Source organism: Triturus cristatus, chromosome 9, assembly GCF_964204655.1.
Source record: "Triturus cristatus chromosome 9, aTriCri1.1, whole genome shotgun sequence".
Taxonomy (NCBI): Eukaryota; Metazoa; Chordata; class Amphibia; order Caudata; family Salamandridae; genus Triturus; species Triturus cristatus.
Window position 1 is genome coordinate 1,158,034,753 of NC_140592.1, and position 21,403 is coordinate 1,158,056,155.

Sequence of the window (21,403 nt, forward strand, 5' to 3'; positions counted from 1 at the left end):
CACAACCGTGCATACAATATTGGTCACACCTTCGCCCCATCCAACTTCACACTACTCCATTCAGTTCTGCACATTACACCATACCATACTCCACACCATCCTTCCACAGTTTATGTCTAAAGCAACCTCACAAAACATCAATCTCCCCCTCACTGTTCAACAACAGCATATAACTATTCTTAAACATGTTCCAGCAATCCACAGAGCTCCACAACACACAAATTATCACCAAAACATCCATCCCTACAGAGTAGAATAGTCATGAATGAACTCTATGCTTAGGGGAAAGACATTTGACTTATGACTAAGAGCCTGATTGAGAGTTTGGTGCATAGGATACTCCATCACAAACATCAGGCGGCTTGCACTATTTAGAGAGGGTGGTCTGATGTCTTATTTTCCGTCCATCACCGCAGGTAAAAACCAGTGGTCACAAAGTTAAAAAAACACAATGTCTCCCCCATGATCTGGGAGAAAACTCTCAGGGTGTGAGGTGTCATTAGTTTTATTTCTTTTGTTTTTCAGAAACAAACTCTCGCTTTGGGGCTTTGTTTCTAAAAAAACATAAAAGTGTGGCATGCAGTTGCCCAAAAAATGGGCACCGGGTACCAAACTTTCAGTTCCTTCTGAGGAGCTCTCTAGGTGGAGGGTTCTGTGAAGACACAGAGATCACAACAGGGCAGGTGTGGCGAGCGGCAGTCAGGCCAGGCTGCTGGAGGGGATAAACTATAAGGTGTGGCCCAAAATATATATTTGATATGTTCATTTCAGAAATGCCCCTGAGCTTAAGAAGGTCAATTTACAAACCTTCTAAAATATGCTGTTCTGTGAAATCAGCATGATACTTTTACCTAACCAGGTAGACAGTGTCCCATTATTTCATCTTCAGTTTGGTGAAAGTCATTAGGAGTATTCCACGTATACACTTCTTTGGGTTTGGGTTATCTACTTATTTTGGTTACCTGTTCGACCTCATTGACTTATGTGCCTGAAAGCAAGATGCTGTGTTAAATGGACATGAAAGCCCAGCTAGGCACTACCAAATCATTTAGCCTAGGACCTCATTCACACAAAGCATACAATTCAATTGGGGGTGTGAAAAATTATTTCCCCAAAAAGTTCACAGAGCCGAATCATCACTTTGTATGAGGTGTTCTTGCAGAGCGGATTTTGTTTGGAAACATTAATAGGGCCTGATTCATAAAGATAAACTTAAATGCTTGTCTAAATTTAGACCAAACATCTAAGTTTACGACTTGTGAATTCCCAAAAGGCATTTGCGAGCACTATCCTTATGTCCACACTTGCCGTGGAGATCCAGCCCGAGTGAGGACATAAAGATAGTTTAGACAAATGTCTAAATTTACCTCTGTGAATCGAGCCCTAAATTCCCTCACCATCTGCTATGGTGAGCGTTGATTTCATTCGTCACTGAGTAAAGTATGTAAAGTAAAGTAAATGATGGAGCAGGATTACAAAAGACAACCTCTCCTCCATCAGGGCAGGCAGGAGAAAGGTTAGAAGAGACAGAACTCAAAAGAGCACCAGTAGAAAATCTGACCGTCTGGTGGAGAGGTCTGGTGTGATGCCTCCCCCAAAGGACTGCACATCTGTACTCCAGAGGGTAAATGAGGTAGCCAGAAACAAAACTGACTGCAGCGGATGAAAATGAAATTGACTATGGTCCCACATACTCACTCCGCATTAGACCTGCAAAAAACAGCTGCTTCTAAATTTATCTTTGTGAGTCAATAAGGTGCAAGCTTGGTAATGCCAATCTGGTGTACAAAGCTGAAGAAGTGAGGGGGTGGGATTGTTTTGTATTGGGATGTCCCTACGTAAATCAGGTCCTCTGTGGATGACTGGTATTGGCTTCCACCCTCAAAGACATAACTTAACTTGCATATTCCCAATGTGCTCATTTACCCTTTGGGGTATCTTTACAATAAATCACAGATGTTTCTCATGATCCAACTCAATACTCATGTTATCAACCTCGAAAGGAGGAGACATGATTACATTTGTAATGATGAGGTCAAACACAGATCCCTGGAGTGGATGCATTTGTTTGCTAAGCTACCAGACCCAGATATACCACTGCCTGTCAGTGCTTGGCCTTCTGTGCTGTGGTGGAAGTTTCTGCCTGCCAATAGTCCATACAATTATTGAGGCCAGGGAGGCACAGAGATAGGGAGGAACATAGGAGACCTGTCTCTTCACACCTGTCTGACAAACACTAGACAGTAGGACACCAGAGCAGGGACTCCTAAACCCTAGAACTTATCAAGAGAATGTGAGGGCAGCCACTAGTACTAGGAATGAGAAGAAAGAGTCAGGGCAATTTCATCTCTTCATATCTAGTTTAGAAACTAAATACCCACGGAGGTCATACTCAATGCACTAGAGAGATTCTGAGACACACCCACATATTTATTTATTTTAGAGTTGTATATAGCGCTAGCTAGACCCGAAGCTAGGAGAGCACTTTACATGTTATGCAAAGAAACCTACTTGAGCTACATATGAGGATTCGTGCGGGTTGACCAAAGAATAAAGATGAATAAATACAGCGTTATGGTAGTCAAACAGTCAAAGAAAAAGAAAAAATGGAGGATCGTGTCACTGGGGGTTAAATCTTTGGGAAACATGGATCAGCTTGTGGGTGGGATAATGTAGTTGTTAAGCTGTAAAGATTTAAGGTCCTGTTTGAAGCAAGACATAGACCCATGCAGAGCTCAACTAAGACTCCAAAGCAACAAACACTGCAATGTGGAACAGGTTTTTTTATTTATTACATTTTTTTATTTATTAAGTTTTTTATTGAATTGCAGAATCCTTACATAACTTAATAAAAAAAACTAAAGTAAAAAATAAAGAAGCAGAGCAATACTATAGCTGCATGATAATACAATACAGATATTGACCGTTTACTCTTGTTTATTGAGCCTCACTTTCGCGATACTCTAGCTTGACAGATTTGATGTTCTCTTGCTTGCTGACTTGTTCGACAGAAGACAAATCCTATACTCATACCCTTTTGCCCTGAAGAAGCCCATGTTTGGGCGAAACACGTTGGCTGGTTGTTTTTACGAAGTTCTACAAGAAAAATAAAAGACGAAAGATACTAAATATGTATATGTGATTTGTTTGGTATTGTACCGGACGTATTGGTGTTATTATATTGCCTCTCATTCAATTTATTTTCAAACATTGCAGTATGGCCAATGTTCTGCGGTGAGAGTGGGGGCAATCTCTGCTTCTCAATAGAGATATGCCCTTGGAGTACATATACGTGATTTCTCCTGTGTGCCATGAATCGAGCAGAGGGCTGCTTGGAATCTGTGGTTAATGAAAACATCAAGTAAGGTGTGCTGCGGGAACGCGAGTACCTGCAGTACAGAAAGAAATAGTTTGTCTGGGTAGAGGTCGCCCATTTTAAGGAGATGCAGCCAGGTAAGCTTGCAGTGCACACCATCGCCCATTGCTGCTGGGAGCCGGGGATGTCCATTCAGGGGTATATTGAGTCAGTAAATACAGTTAATGTGAAATCAGAAGCGCAGTCTATCCCACCGATGTCGTGCAGGCTACAGTGTCAATTTCTGCACACGGCCGGCGGACAGGTAAATAGATTGTGGGATGTAACGGGCAGGGGGTCATACTGTCTAATTTGATGGCGAGATGTGACTGGAGCGGAGTCGGGTATGTCCATATGTGTGCAAATTGGGGTTGTGCTCAGCTCCATAATGAGCGCACAAGCCACCCTTCTTAAAAGGGAGAGCGAGTGTATCCCAAGCGACCCTTTGTTGAGATCCTTGTATGAGGTGTTGTGAGGACTGCTATTAAAGATTGCAAGGGACACGTCGGCTGCACAAGGGAGTTGTGTAAATGCAGTGAGATGGGGATAGGTAAGTGCTCTGCATAACACAGCAAGAAGAGAAACAACAACAAAATCCCCCTCCACCCACTTCAACCCCCCCAAATTGGTTGAACCATCCACTCCCACTCCCACTCCCACTTCCTTCCCTTCCCATTATGGAGACAGTCACGAAAATCAGAGGAATACATCCCTCAAGCGAAAGTAGGCCTATCGAACAGCCCAGCCATGGCAAGCTGAGCGGCCAAGGGTGGAAGTAAACAACATCAAAGGCAACATGATCAGAATTTGTCCAGTAATCTGGGTCCCAAAATGGCATCAGCCGCGGAACAGCAGATATAGATCAGCTAATATGGGTCCTCCTGAGGTGATGTAAATACATCAGTCCATGCGCATACCAGTATCACATAGGTGCACAGTGTTTTGCGGCATGACAGGACGGGATTGCTGTCATGCAATGTCGTTGGGGCTTTCATCGTATGCAGCCTCCAACGTAGTCGGGCAAGTTCCCCGAGAGGTCACAACATTTTAAGGCTGCTTTGGGGTCAGTGAAAAGATGGATTTTACCATTCAGAGGGACACAGAGTTTGTCTGGGTAAATGTAGGAGTATTCAACCTCAGCTTTCTTGAGAAATCACTTGGCTGGTAGGAATTCTCTGCAAGTGGTTTGTACTGTTAGCATGAAATCGGGATATATGGAGGGATCAAGTTCCCTTGATCCGGGACATCTGGCACTTCCAGGCCGTTTTCAGTACGGTATCTCTGTCTTTATAGATGAGGTAATATTGTTCACGCTGGTACTCCTGAAGGTGGGTGGGGGCTCAGTGAGTGATGCACACTTTGAACCGCAAACATTGGGAATGGGTATTCTCCAAACAAGGGGCGGACCATGTTCTCAACATAGGTGTCCATTTTGTCCATAGTTGTAGTCTTAGGAATTCCTAGTATGTAAATATTGTTCCACCTGGATCTGGCTTCAAGGTCTTCATTATTATTTTTAATGAGTTCCCAACTTTCTCCATCTGAAGAAGATGTTCATTGGTGGCTGTGTGGGTGTCCTAAACCCCAGATACCTGCATCTGTGGTTGATCAAGGCGTCTACCATGTTTGTCCAGCCGCTCCTTCCAATTATCCACCCTGGTGGTAAGGGCGTACATTTTTGTGCCAATGATATGGAAACCCTGTTTGAGATTAGTGAACATGCTCTTGATATCCTGGTCATGGTGGGAGGGCTTGTCACTGTTGTCCCGTCGCAAGGCCTCAAGGGGCGCATCCTGAGCACTTGCACATCATTTGGCCTAGAAAGAGAGCTTGCGATGTTTGAAGTCATGTTTGCACATCTTGGACAGGAGTGCTGGCATTTAATATATAGGTGGATCAGGTGGCGATATTTAGTTCCTGTGAGCTTTCTTCCTCCTGGCAGCCTGCTCCCAGCGCACACTGGGATTGTGGTCACCCCCTCGCTCACCGGATCTCCCAACCGGAAAACCACAGGTCAGTGCAGATTTCTTCCCGGGATGCGTTTCTCCAGCCCAGCACAGATTCATGAAATGCTCCAGATCCTTGTCTGGCCCAGGAAGGCCACAGCCCTGCAACAATGGCCATCTACCACTGGCGTAGCAACCCGGTTAACCCCTTCGCTGCTAGGCCTTTTCCCCACCAGCGTTGAGCCTTTTTTTGGCTATTTGGGGTAGTTCGTGCTTAGGCCCCTGTAACTATCTGACCACATAAGGTATCCACGCCAAATTTGATTCCTTTTCTTCTAACATCATAGGGATTTTAAAGGTACCCAGGGTTTGTTGACTCCCCTGGAGGGGACCCAGAAATAAGCCAAAATACAGCCAAATTTTGTTTTTTGGGGGAAAATTGGAAAAAAGGGCTGCAAATGAAAGCGTCTGTTTTTTCCTGCAAATGGTATCAACAAAGGGGTTGTGGTTCTGAAATCACCATCTTCCCAGCTTTCAGGGACTGAAAGACGTTTGTCAGAAAACCAACATTTTTTACACAGTTTTGGCATTTTACTTGGACATAGCCTATTTTTTCTATTTTTTGTGCTTTCAACCTCCTTCCTGTTAATGGTCGAAATGGGTATGACATCAATAATGGATCCTGGAAAGCTATACATTTTTGGAAAGTAGACAAACTTCTGAATTCAGCAAGAGGTCATTTGTGTAGATTCTTCAAGGTTTTCATATGGAAACTAATAGTTGAAAATAGGAAAAATTGAAAATGAGTTGTAAAAAACAGCCATTTGTACCAACGTTTTCACCTGTAGCTTCTTATAAGTATGACAAATGTTTTAAAGCAATATACCGTTACATCCACTGGACCGTTCTGGTTGTGAGGATATATAAGACTTGTAGGATCACCAAGAACCCGACGAACCCAGAGCCAATAACTGAGCAGCGGCTTGCAGTGGTTTTTTATTGTGTACGGGTATGTAGAAATTCATTTGGGAAAATATAAACAGTGAAAAATCGGTATGAAAAACACCTATCTATTTCCGAAATGGGAACAAAATATAGAATTTAGAAACAGTAGCTATTTGCACATCTCCGATATTGCGGGTACCCATACTAGCATGTGAATTATAGGACATTTTTCAAATTGTTTTCTTTTTTACACATTGTCTTAGATTTGGAAGGCAGAAATGCATCAAAAGTAAATAGGTAATAACAGTTGCTCTACGATTCTGTGTTTCCCTAAGTCTCCTGATAAAAATGGTACCTCACTTGTGTGGGTAGGCCTAGTACCTGCGACATGAAACGGCCCAAAACACAACGTGGACACACCACATTTTTACAGTGAAATCTGACCCTTTTTTGCGAAGTGCCTAGCTGTAGATTTTGAACCCTAGCTCTGCCGGCACCTAGGGAAACCTAGCAAACCTATACATTTTTGAAAACTAGACACCCAGGGGAATCCAGGATGGGGTGACTTGTCTAGATCGCACCAGGTTCTCTTACCCAGAATCCCTTGCAAACCTCAAACATTGTAAAACAAATACTTTTCCTCACATTTCTGTGATATAAAGTTCTGGAATCTGCGTGGATCCACAAAATTCCACCCACCATGCATTTCCCAAAGTCTTCCAATAAAAATGGTACCTCACTTGTGTGGGTAGGCCTAGTGCCCACAGCAGGAAATGGCCCAAAACGCAATGTGGACACACCACATTTTTACAGTGAAAACGGACCCTTTCTTTGCAAAGTGCCTAGCTGTAGATTTTGAACCCTAGCTCTGCCGGCACCTAGGGAAACCTAGCAAACCTTTACATTTTTGAAAACTAGACACCCAGGGAAATCCAGGATGGGGTGACTTGTCTGGCTCTCACCAGGTTCTCTTACCCAGAATCCCTTGCAAAATGTCAAACTTTGTCAAAAAAATACATTTTCCTTACATTCCTGTGATGGAAAGTTCTGGAATCTGCGTGGATCCACAAAATACTACACACCTCACATTCCCCAAAGTCTTCCGATAAAAATGGTACCTCACTTGTGTGGGCAGGCCTAGTGACTTCGACAGGAAACAACCTAAAATGCAACGTGGACACACCACATGTTTACAGGGAAAACTGACCCATTTTTGCAAAATGCCTAGCTGTAGGTTTTGAACCCTAGCTCTGCCGGCTCCTAGGGAAACCTAGCAAACCTATACATGTTTGAAATCTAGACCCCCCAGGGGAATCCAAGATGGGGTGACTTGTGTGGCTCTCACCAGGTTTTCTTACCCAGAATTGCTTGCAAATCTCAAACTTTGTAAAACAAAAAAAAACACATTTTCCTCACATTTCTGTGATGGAAAGGTGTGGAACCTGCATGGATCCACAAAATTCCACCCACCCCGCATTCCCCAAAGTCTTCCGATAAAAAGGATACCTCACTCGTGTGGTTGGGTCTAGTACCCACAACTGGCAAGGGCCCAAAACGTATTGTGGAGACATCAAAATTACCCACCACAAAACAACCCTGTTTTGCAAGGGGGGGGGACCTGGGTTTTTGGCCCCGGGCTCCGTGGCCATCTAGGGAAACCTACCAAACCCACACATTTATAAAAACTAGACACCCTGGGGAGTCCGGGGAGGTATAGCTTGCGTAGATCCCCCAACGTTTCCATACCCAGAATCCCCTGCAAACCTCAAATTTTGCTAAAAAAATCAAATTTTTCTCAAATTTTTGTGTGGGAAAGTTGTAAGGTCACCAGGCAGACACAAATTTCCAACCACGCAGCATTCCCCTAGATCTCCTGATACAAATGGTATCTCACTTGTGTGGGTGGGCCAAGTACCCGCGACTGGCAAGGGCCCAAAATGTATTGTGGAGACATCAAAATTACCAATCACAAAACTATCTGGTTTTGCAAGGGTGGTCACATGAGTTTTTGGTCCCGGGCTTGGTGGCCATCTAGGGAAACCTACCAAACCCACATATTTCTGAAAGCTAGAGACCTGGGGTAGTCCATGGAAGTATGCCTTGCGTGGATCCCCCAACGCTTCCCTACCCACAATCCCCTGCAAACCTCAAATTTTGCTGAAAATATTACATTTTTCTCAAATGTTTTTGTGGTAAAGTTGAAGGATCACTGGGCTGACACAAACTTCCTGCCACCAAGCGTTCCCCCAGCTCTCCTGATAAAAATGGTACCTCACTCATGTGGGTGGGTCAAGTACCCGTGACAGTCAATGGCCCAAAACGAATTGTGTAGACATCAAATTACCTCTTGCACAACGATCTGGTTTTGCAGGGGTGGCACCTGGGTTTTTGGCCCCGGGCTCGGCGGCCATCTAGGTAAACATACCAAACCCACATATTTCTGAAAACTAGACACCCTGGGCAGTTCAGTGAGCTATGGCTTGCGTGGATCCTCCAACGTTTCCCTACCCAGAATCCCCTGCAAACCTCAAATTCAGCTGAAATGTCCTACCACCCAGCATTCCCCTTGTTCTACCGAGTAAAATGATACCTCACTTGTGTGGGTGGGCCAAAGGCCTGTGACTGGGAAGACCCAGAAACATAGGGATTAAAAGTATAGCACCGTGAATTCTATGCGCTACATTTTAAAAGAAATATGTTTGTGAGGTATCATTTTACTCGGGAGACTAAGGGGAACGCTAGGTGGTAGGACATTTGTGCCGGCACAGTGATCCCACAAATGTGTGGGAAAGGTGATTTTTCAGCTAAATTTGATGTTTGCAGGGGATTCGATAGGAAAACTTTGGGGATCCACACAAGTCATACCTCAATGGACTCCCCAGGGTTTTTAGTTTTCAGAAATGTGTGAAATTTGTAAGTTTCTCTAAATGGCCCGAAGCCTGGGGCCAGAAAAACAGGTGCCCCCTGCAAAAACCAGGTTGTTTTATGATAGGTAGTTTTGAAGTCTCCACAGTACGATTTGGGCCATTTCCTGTTGCAGCCACTATGCCTACCCACACAAGTGAGGTACCATTTTTATCGGGAGACCTGGGGAAAAGCTAGGTGGTAGGAAATTTGTGGCAGCCCTGTGATCCCTCAACGTTCCCACACAGAAAAGTGAGGAAAATGTGATTGTTTTCATTTAAATATGGGATTTGCAGGGGATTCTGGGTAGGGAAACGTTGGGGTATCCATGCAAACCATACCTAACTGAACTCCCCAGGGTGTCTAGTTTTCAGAAATGTGTGGGTTTGGTAGGTTTCCCTAGATGGCCGCTGGGCCCAGGGCCAAAAACCCAGGTGCCCCCACCCCGCAAAACCAGGTCATTTTATAATAGGTATTTTGGAAGTCTCCACAGTACGTTTTGGGCCCTTGCCTGTCGCGGGCACTTGGCCCACCCACACAAGTGAAGTACTTTTTATATCAGGAGACTTGGGGAAATGCTGGGTGGTAAGAAATGTGTTGCTTCTTTCTGAAGCGTGTAAAGTATGGCACAGTAGTGCAAGGAAAATGTGACTGTCACATTTTGAGATTTGCAGGACATTGTGGGTAAGATAACTTGTTGGAATCCACAAGAGAGGCATCACCATGTATTCCCCTGGGTGTTTAGTTCACGAGAATATCTAGAGTTGGTAGATTTTCCTAAGATGGAATGCACACCTTGGCAGAGAAAGACAAAAAAGACAAATATTACTGCACAACCATCTATTCCTCAAACACACACACATTTTGGTAGGATTTGGCATAAGGGTGAGTGATGTTTCATTATATAAAATGGTATTAACAAGAAATTTCACAAAAATGAAATGCACTGTCAATAATTGAAAGGACAAACAACTGAACCAGTGACTCCCAGCTCGTGAGCTGTAAAGCGGCGTCAAGGCCCCAACCGCTTTACAAGCCATTCACACACCTTTCGTACGTGGTACACATAAGACCATTCACACCACCAGGTATGGATCCATCACATTACAACATTCACAAAAAGGGACAAGGTACACCCTGCTTGAGAAAGACAGAAAAGACAAATATTACTGCACAAACATCTATTCCTCAAGCACACATACATACTGGTTAGATTTGGCATGAGGGTGAGTTATGGTTCAGTATATACAATTGTATTAACAAGAGATTTCACAAAAATAAAATACACTGTCAGTAATTGTAAGGACAAAAAACTGAACCAGTGACTCACAGCTCGTGAGCTGTAAAGCCGCGTCAAAGCCCCAACCGCTTTACAGGCCATTCACACACCTTTCGTACGTGATACACACAAGACAATCACACCACCAGGCACGGATCTAACACATTAGAACGTTCACAAAAAGGGACAAGGTACACCCTGCTTGAGAAAGACAGAAAAGACAAATATTTCTGCTCAGCCATCTATTCCTCAAGCACACATACATACTGGTTGGATTTGGCACGAGGGTGAGTGATGATTCAGTATATACAATTTTATTAACAAAAAAAAATCACAAAAATGAACTGCACTGTTAATAATTGAAAGGACAAGAAACTGAACCATTAACTCACAGCTAGTGAGCTGTAAAGCCATGAAAAGGCACCAACCTCTTTACAGGCCATTCATACACCTTTCATACGTGTGACACATAAAAAACCATTCACACCGCTAGCCGCTGGCCCACCACATTACAACACTCACATCAGCAGACTGCGTCATTCAAGGGCCCATCCCTTTCACATGCCCACATGCCAGACACAGCAACTACACCTGCTGACGGATTGCGTGGACTGGTGTTTGGCTACCACTGTGTGTAGTGACCAGCAGCAAGTCAATACTCACACACAGCCAGCCAAACACCAGTCCACGCACACCTCCAGCCAATCACCAGTCCATGCACACTGCCAGCCAAGCACCTGTTCACCACACCGCCAGCCAAACGCCAGTCCACGCACACACCTAGCCAAGCGCCAGTCCACGCACACACCCAGCCAAGTGCCCATACACGCACACCACTAGCCAAGCACCCGCCTACTCACCCCATCACACTTAATGTTTTTTTATACAAAAAAGAAAACACAAACAAATTGTAAATAGATACAAATGTACTAATAAAAAATCTGAAACTAAATACATTGCACTAATGCCAACCTTAAAACTGAACAAAAAATATAAAACAATACAGACCAGGCAGTTCACTTTACCACTCACAGATGCTCCCAAACATTATTTTGCATGTGGTACATTCTAAAACAAGCAGGCACACACAGCACAGGGTTAGAAGAACACTCGGAGCAGTACGTACAAGTCTCCTTCTGCGTACCTCTTTGACAACAGACTCTACATCTCCTACTGGGAAAGTCATTTGAGGGTGTGGGAGGAATGTGATCAGGTAAGTGGCGATCTTTCAATCTAGCCACATCCTCCACCACTCCAACTCTAGGAACACTTGCCTGTTCAACTACAACAAGGCTGTCTATTACAGATTCCTGAAACTTAGCAAAAGTCATCTTTGACTCAGGACAACAATCCTTAAATACAACAAAAGCATTAAAGGTTGCCAAGTGGAAAAGATGGCCAGCCAACTTTTTATACCAAATGTAAGCCTTACAAAGAGCAGTTTAAGGTTCCAACCTCTGATCTACTCTATCAACACCAACCATGTGCCTATTATCTCTACAGAGTTAAGAAAGTGGGAGGGGGCATAGCCTGTATCTTCCGCAACTCTCTCACAGCAAAACAGCCCCCCTCAGTTACTCTCTCCTCCTGTGAATACCTATTCATAGATATCTCTAGCACACACAGACCATTATGCAGCCTTCACATCCTCTACCACCCCCCAGGTGATAACCTCCATCTAATCGAACAAGTTATGGAAACCATCTCCTCAAACCTTGGCCGTCACTTCCCCCAGATCTTCCTTGGTGACTTTAATCTCCATTGGAATGACCCGCACGATCAGTCGGTTACATACCTCAAAAACTTCCTAACCGACCTCTCGCTGACCCAATTCTACGACAGCCCCACTCACAACTTAGGCTCAACACTGGATCTCATAATCGCCAACCCCAGCTACATTCATCTCGACTCCATTCTCCCCTGTGACTGGTTTGACCATCATTTTATCAACTTTCTGATACTTCAAAGCTGGATCCACAAAATTGATCAACCAGTGAAACTAAAACAGTGGAAAAGACCGCTCCATAACACAAGCGCCAGTGAGCTCATACAGCGATGCAATCTCTCCCTTCCGCCCCCTGCTAACATGTCTGACGTTCACGACCTCACTGAACACTATAACAACACCATGCTATCTGCCTTGAATGATACGTCCCCACTTCAACTAAAAATAATTCCCATAAACGACTCCAAACCGTGGTTTAATGACAGTCTAAATGCTGATAGACGCTGGAAGCCAGAATTATCCCCCTGCTCAAAAAGGCCGGTGCAGATATATCCAATATGAAAAACTACAGACCCATCTCCCAACTCCCCTTCCTTGCGAAAATCTTTAGAGCAGCACGTCCTGCATAATCTTTCCAGGTACATAGAAGATCACCACCTCCTGGGGGACAGGCAGACGGGTTTCTGTGCCCACCACAGTACAGAATTGGTGATGCTATCGGTGCTTGACGATATCAGGTTGATGGCTGACAACAAAAAACCTTGCGTCCTAGTCCTCCTTGACATGTCGGCAGCGTTCGACACGGTCAACCACGCCTTACTCCTGGAAAGATTACAAATAATTGGTATTGAGGGATCGGTCATACATTGGATCACCTCATTCCTGATGAACCGCACCCAAAGAATTCAGATGGGCGACTGGGTCTCAGAGAGAGGGCCCATCCCATGCGGAGTCCCACAAGGGTCGGCTCTATCACCCCTCCTATTTAACATATACCTCAGACCTCTAATTAATGCCCTCGCGGATATGGATTGCCAAATTTTCAACTATGCAGACGACACACAAATCATTCTGCAAAATGAAAACACCCCCCCAAGCACACTCCCGGGCGAAAGATGTTCTACGATTCACGGTCAACTGGATGACTGCCAATTCACTCAAGATTAACCCAGACAAAACGGAGGTCTTAGCCATAACGGATGTTCACAATCCTTGGAACTCCCTCTACTGACCTCAGGAGCTAGGCGACGCTCCAGCCCCAGTCCCAGTAGTTAAAAGCCTAGGAATCAAAGTGGATGCCAAGCTTGCGTTGGCCAACCAAATTTCCACTGTATTTGGTACCTGCATGGGCATACTCAGGCTACTAAGGAGACTCTCCCCTATCCTCTCATTTTCCTCCATGAGAACAGTTGTGTCCGCCTTAATCCTGACCCGCCTGGACTATGCCAACTCGCTCTATATCGGGCTGCCAGACTCCCTAACAAGCAAACTCCAGATAGTTATGAATTATGCCGCAATGCTCATTTTCAAACTGCCCAAGCACAAGCGAGCATCACCTCTCCTCCAACGCCTCCACTGGTTGCCTATAAAACAAAGAGCCACATTTAAGGGCCTCTGTATCGTCCACAAGGCCATTCATGGCCAGGCACCCGTGTATATTAAACAACGACTTGAGAAATACATGCCAGGCCGCTCACTAAGGTCCTCCACGGAGAGCCTCTTAAAATGCCCACGCTTCCACTATGTCACCAAAGGAGGACGAGCCTTCTCTATCCTCCTACCCACTCTCTGGAACAGGCTTCCGAGACAACTCCGCGCGGAAAGCAGTCTCCTTCCTTTCAGAAAACAACTAAAAACCATTCTATTCACAGAAGCTTGGACATAAATGTCCTCTAATTGCCTGGACCTATCGTAGTTCTTCTTGCAGCGCTTAGAGACCTTTCGGTATTAAGCGCTCAACAAATCCAAATTAACATAACATAACATAACAGACGCAGTCTGAGACTAGCTGAACGTAAGTGGAGATCCCCTCCCTCCATGGATCTTCTAAAAGCTCTATGAATCAAACGAAGTACATACAACAAACACATTAGGATGGCGAAAGCCAACATCTTCAAACAACAACTTGACAGAGCCAAAAATCACCTGAAACTACTTTTTGAGCTCATTAAATCTCAATCCAACAACACCTCTTCCCAATCTCAGCATCTGTCTCGCCCACAACCAAACCGTGATTCAGTTGCTAAATTCTTCCTCGAAAAAACAGAAAAAAATCGAATCAGACTTAAGGTCTGTTTCACTCACTCTCGCGCAGTCTCCTGACGCCTCTGACTCCACTCCCCTGACCTCAACTCTTGATCATCCACTCAAAAACAAGGCCTCTTGGAGTCATTTCACTCCCCTCAATGTCATTACCATCCGCAATACTCTCTCGACCCTTAAACCCTCAAATCACTTAAATGACCCCCTTACCCCCAACTTCTTTAAAGAAATGATTGGCTCACTAGCACCACTCTGGTTAAAGATCATCAACGCCTCGCTTCTGCAAGGTGAGATCTCGGACTGCTTGAAGGTGGGCCTAGTTCTCCCTATTCTCAAAAAGCCCTCTGCTGACCCGGTTGACGTGAACAACTACGGCCCAATCACTAACATACCCACCCTGGCAAAACTTCTGGAGAAATGTGTTCATGAACAACTACGCAAAGACATTGAGGAATTCCAGCTTCTCGACCTATTCCAATGGGCTTCTGCACTGGCCACAGTACAGAAATGGCAATCACTCACATTGTGGATGACGCTCTCACTTTACTCGACCAAAATGAAGCCTGCCTCTTAATTCTGCTCGATCTCTCATCTGCTTTTGACACTGTCAAACATGACAATTGAATCTCCCTCCTGGAACAGAGTATGGGGCTCTTAGGCATGCTCCTTAAATGGTTTTCCTCCTTCCTCAGCAACAGAACACAAAGAGTCAAATCCGACCAGTCTCTCTCCAACCCAAGCCCATGTACAGTTGGTGTTCCTCAAGGATCCTCACTCTCCCCCACACTCTTCAACCTTTTCTTTAAACCTCTGACTTTAATTCTTAAAGCCTCCAACATCCAATATCACATGTTCGCAGACGACACCGAACCCTACATGAAAATCTCCTCCCCCGAAGGCATCAACTCCCTCAATGGAACCCTTCTCAAAACCCACAACTGGCTCACCTCCAACCATCTCAAATTAAACACCCTCAAGATGGAATTCTTCCTCATTGCACCCGCTAGGCAAACATCCACAGTGGGGAAATTCCTCTCTAACCTCACAGCACTCAACTGCACACCTCACATCGTGGACTTCACTAAATCACTGGGAGTTGTGCTTGACAAAAACCTAAACATGCAAGACCACATCAGAACATTGACCAAAGGAGCGAACTTCCAACTCTGCATCCTAAGAAAACTCAAACCCTTCCTTCCCCATGATGACTTTACATTGGCGGTGCAAGCACTTGTCATCTCCAGACTAGTATACGGCAGTGCGACTCTTTGCGGTTTGCCGAAACTCAGTTTAGCACCTATCCGAGCATCTCTAAATGCTGCTACTAGACTCATCACGGTCTCCAAGAAGAACAACCACATCACGCTGGACCTGAAATCGCTCAATTGGCTTCCTTTTGAATCAAGGATACAACTAAATATTGCTTGTATGACCCATAGGGCACTACACTTCAACACCCCACTCTACCTGACAAACAAGCTGGAACTCTCTGGTGGCTCCCGGTCCGCAAGGAGCACCGGCACACTGCTGCTCAAGCCCAAGAAATGTTATAAGTTTACAACATACAATCGTTCATTCTCTGGCATAGCCCCGAGAATCTGGAACTCCCTCCCAGTGGAAACAAGACTGATTCCCTCTACACTTGCCTTCAAAGGGGAAGTCAAAAAACTTCTAATGACCAATGCTTTGAACTAGATGCTGTGCTCCTCTTGCCGTTAAGTTACTGTATTCTGTCTTTTTTGTTCTTGTTGTTGTTCATTGCCCTACGTGTCAGTCTCTCCCAACCTGCTTCCTTTGTCCTCCTCAATTTCATCCTGCACCTGCTGTATTTTGACCCACTGTTCCCTGATTTCTCTCCCCTAGCTGTTCCCTTGTTGACTTAAACCGTATGTAAAGCGCTCTGATACCCTTCAAGGTCATGTTTGCGCTATACAAAACTTTAAATAAATAAATAAATAAATATTATAGTCTAAAATGCACACAGGTTTGCGCACTTCAGCAACCTGACCCCAAACAGTCACAGGTGAAGTGCTTTCATCATGGATGGTAGTCAGCATGTAGACATCTCTCCTGTCTGCAAACTTCACAGCTAGAAGTTCCTCGCTATGCAACGCACTGCACTGTCCCCGCACTACCTTTTGACAAACAAGTTCTTTTGGAAAACCTTTATGGTTAGAGCGGATTGTGCCACAAGCAACAGTGTCCACTTTGGCCAATTCCCTGAACAACTGCACACCAGTGTAGAAGTTATCTACATATAAATGGTGACCTTTGTTAGAAAGTCCTCCACCAAGTTCCCACACAATTTTCTCAGTCACTCCAAAAGTGGACGGCCAACCAGGGGGGGGTCAAACTTGGATTCCCTACCGGCGTACACCCTGAAATTAGAGACATATTCAGTCCTACTGTCACACAGCATAAACATTAACATTCTAATTCCATAGCGTGCCCTCTTGCTAGGAAAATATTGCCTAAAAACCAAGCGGCCCTTGAAAAAGACCAAAGACTCATCCACAGCTATTTCTTTCCCTGGAGCATAGATCTCAGAAAACCAATCTACAAAGGGATCAATGACAGGCCAAATCTTAAAAAACCCATCACAGTCAGGGTGATCTCGTGGCAATGCTAAACCATTATCAACAAAATACAGCATCCAAAGCAGAAGCCAATACCGATCACGACTCTTGACTGCTGGAAATATAGCCGTTTCCATCAAGGAACTAGTAGACTAATATGAAGGCGTTGATGGCTTCCTTAGCAAGCCCTTCAAAAAAGTTAAACCCAAGAACTTCTTCATCTCTTCCAGATTCGTAGTAGTCCACCAGGTAGCTCTAGAGGGGGCCTAAGGCTGGCACTGTTGTCCCTCAAATACTGTTCAGCATACAAATTAGTCTGCCGAACAATCTCTGCCAAAAATACATCGTCCATAAACAACTGAAAAAAATGTATAGGCAAAAGGTTTTCAGTATCCACTCTACACCTTGGAACACCACTAAAGTTTGGCAATGTTGGCTGCACCATGCCTGGGGCAACCCAGAGGTCAGCACTTTTAATGAGAGGCCTTGCAGCCCCAGGCTGCAACCCAGATGCCTCTTGCTGCACTATCGGCACATCAATGTCCTCCTCTATGACAGGCACTTCATCTGCACTAAGAGTGGTTTCATCATCCGATGATTCCTCGTGGACAGAAAACTCACTGCCAGAATCTTCCACTGCCTCTTCTGCGTTAGAGGCAGAGTCAGTCTCTGAGCCATGGTTAGAGGAAGACTCAAAAAGCATACCAGCAACCTGCTGAGCAGTAATCCTGCGGCTAGCCATAATCCTTACAAAGAAAGGAGTCTTCACAAACAAGACAACAACAACCAACACTGTGCAAAGTAAGTAATAAACAAAGTGTGGCTTTGTCACAAAGATCTATATACTCAAAAACAAAATGACTCACTTGCCAAAGATAGCTACACTCACCAGCACCTACTCTGCAGAGACACAGCAGAAAGCAACGATATCCCACTAGAAAGAAAAAACAAAACCAATTACTCCCAAGGCAACAAAATACACATCGAGCACAAATGCAAAAGGATTTTGACACTCAAAAAAAAAGATGCCAAACATACTGTTATTATTACACCATTTGCAAAAAACACATTCATGCAGGGAACTGAAACTCATTTAGAGTAAATAGTACAAAAACAATTCTCTTACCAAACACATGCAACTACACAAACTGCAGAACCACCAGTAACGAAACCGTCTAAAGAGCAAAAGCCTTGAACTAGAATAAAAAGGAGAAAAAAAACATTACACAATTGCAATTCACAAAAAATAAAACAATTAACATTATAACATGCTATATCACTACCCAACAGGTCAATCTGCCAGATGGGCCTTCAAATAGGGCCGAGAAAAATGGGGGGTGTTCTTGCCCAAGGGATCTGGTGGGGTTTTCTGCCAGGCCGATCTGAACCCCAGGTGGGGCAGAAAACAGCAGACAGAAATGTGCCCCCCTTGCAAAAGAAATAGATCCCCGGTGCCTAGTAGGAGTTTCCCCCTCTCCCCGCGGGGGCAGAAAGGCCAAAAACAAGCCAATCTGCCCCCAGGGGGGACAGGAAAAACATAAACTAAATTTGCCCCCTTGGAAGCAAGCCTTGCCCAAGGGGTCGCTTGCATCTGCAACAAAAAAATACTGGTGCCTAATGGGGTTTTCTGCCACACCTGGGGGCAGAAAGGACACAAAAATGGGCCGATCACCCCCAGGGGTTGCAGAAAAAACATTAAAAAAATTGTACCCACTTAGAAGGAACCCTTGCCCAAAGGGTTGCTTCCAGTAGACACAAAACAAAAGGGTTTTCTGACCTCCCTGGGGGCAGAAAGGCCACGAATAGGGCTGATCTGCCCCCTGGGAGGAGGGAGGGTGTTTAGGGGGGGGGGGGCAGAAAAAACATGCACAAAAAATCACCCCCTTGGAAACTACCCATGCCCAAGGGGTCGCTTCCATTACTCTAAAATCAATCCCTGGTGCCTAGTGGGGTCATTTCTGCTGCACGATCATAACGCTGTGCGCAATCGTGAAACAGGAATGCCCTGCACAGAGACATCAGGAGAGAGGAAAAACTCTTTCCTCTACCCCAATGCCTCTGTGCGTGCAGGACCCCCCTCCCCCCCCCCCGCAACAAGGAAACCTACCTCACTCTGTGGACGCCTGGAAGCAAATGGCTTCCAGGGCGTCTGGGCTTCCTGTGCGAGCTGAGGTCATGTGATTGCCACGGGGGGTCAGGAGTGGCAGTGGAAACTCTTCCCCTGCCATCCCCATTTGTGGAAAGTTGATGAGCTGCCCATGGGGGAGCACCAGTGCTTCCTCCATGGGTGGGTGCCATGACCGAGTGGTTCTGTCATGCGCACACGCCCACCGTGGCTCATGACGGAACAGCTCCGTCATGAGCATTGAAGGAGTTAAAGTTCATGGGCCGAATAGAGGCAAGGACACCCCCCCTGCCTCGGTGGCCACTGAATTGGGGTTCACAAGCCCTTGAGCAATGGGATCAAGGCTGATTAACTACTCCGCTGGCAGAGACACCTTAGACAGTGGCCATCTTGCTGCACAGCTCTCTGAAGCCCGCCATAAAGACCATGCGTTAAGTGCATTGCTACACCCAATCCCATTGGAGATTATGTTCTGGAGAAAGCCTGTGAAAAAGTTCCACTCTCATGAGTTAAGTTAGAAGGTTGCAAGATCAATTGCCCCACCAATGGACCACTTAAATCCTCAGCCAACAAACCACATCATCTTCACTCTCTGGCCCAGAGAATGTTCCTCCATGGAAACATTACTATTGAGAAAAGAGAAATTGTACACCTCAGTCTGCTCAAGCACCATAATGGCTTTAATGCCAAATAATTGGTGACTGCTGTGCTTTGAATAACCACAAACAGCTTTTAGCAGTCTCTGACCTTGCCTGCTGATGGAAAATTGGGAGCAATTGCTTGTATGGAGCTTCTGTCTTTTGTGGAGGGTTGGCCATTGCAGAGAGTTTTATGCCTCATACTGTAATAGGAGGATGCCGCTATAGGCTTCTCTGCTCCTCTTCCTCCTGCTTTTTAGTTATAGAAGGATTGTTTCAGTTGACAGCAAATTGTGATACCAGGAGCCTCCAAAAGGGATTCCAAAACACATTAGGAGGCTTCTGCTTTTCTAATTGGTATGCCTGGAGCTTCACTCCCGGCATCCCGGTCAGAGTGACACAGCTGTCAGCTTCCTTGGTTCTCCTCCACTGACACCAACAGCGGATAGACAGGTACAGGGAAGCTGGATGCTGACCAGTTCTGCATTGTGGGAGTAGCTGGGTGAAGGAAGAAGGGGTCAGTACTTTTGTAAAGGTGAAAAACTGTCAAGGGTAGCAGAGGGTTATGGGTGTTCCTGCTAAATATTTTTAACTCTATGGCTCCTGTCCCAGATGAGCTAGTAAGAAATAAATCCCCCTATTGCATGGCCCGACCTGTGAGTGGTTAGGGGGTAGCTAATATTTTTCATCTCCTCCTATGCACAAATTGTATACATTGTAAGGAGGTGCTGAGGACCTTGGCTCTAGATGTTTGAGAGTCCCCAGCACCTGGGTTAGGCCAGAGAGCATAGTGATTGCCTGTGCATTGCTTGTGCAGGGGAGTGCTGCCACTTCATGAGTCTTGCATTATGAGTGAAGGCGATATGTTGACTCCGGTGACCGTAGCTGTGAAATTTCAGTAGTTTGTAATGTTTGCACCTTAACCATGAACTCCACTAAAGCAAACCTTTTCGTTAACGGTGCAATTTTAATTATTTTTTTCTTCTCTAATTGTTGGCACAATAAGGATTAATATTGTACTTAAAATTTGCGTTGCAGATCTGAAATCTGAATAGTTTATAAAAGTCACAACAGTGTTAGAGTGGTATCTTTGTTCCTTCATACATGTTATCCTTTTTGTGTTGGTTGAAGTTAAGCCGCAGCATCATCTGAGGCATGTTTGAGGGGAGTTGACCTTTGCTTGAATGTGAGTGGGAGAGTGGATGGGTCCACACAGGGGCACCCATGCAGCTCTCCACCTATCAGTTTTGTTGAGGGTCAACTGACATTGAAAGGGGAGTCTATAATAATGAATCCTTTGAAATATATTGGTATGCAGGACTAAATTTGAAGGTTACTCAAGGAAACTGGTTGTTTATTTGGCCACTCGTAGGTGGAAAATCATGGTAAACCTGCAAATGAAGGTCAAGACCTACGTGGATGGAGCTAACCAGCTAATCAGTGTATGCTTACCATCTCTTCACACGATTATCAGTTCTGTCCAAAGTCATAGATCTTAGTCTGCTTGTATGGAGGAAGAAGGCACAACATCTTACTTGCCAACATTTTGAACTTGGTAAGAAGGAGATTTTGAAAACAAAACTTGGTGTATAGATTTTTCCCATTGACTTACATTGAAAAAGAGGAGATTTTAGGCAGGAGACAGAT

The 21,403-nt window shown here is 45.0% G+C and overlaps 1 protein-coding gene across 1 annotated transcript in view; it reads left to right on the forward strand.

Annotated features, from left to right (window-relative positions):
• LOC146799556 (deubiquitinase DESI2-like) overlaps positions 1 to 21,403 on the forward strand; it is a 324,800-nt gene that overhangs the window by 211,080 nt on the left and 92,317 nt on the right. The gene's annotated exons all lie outside the window — the stretch shown is intronic.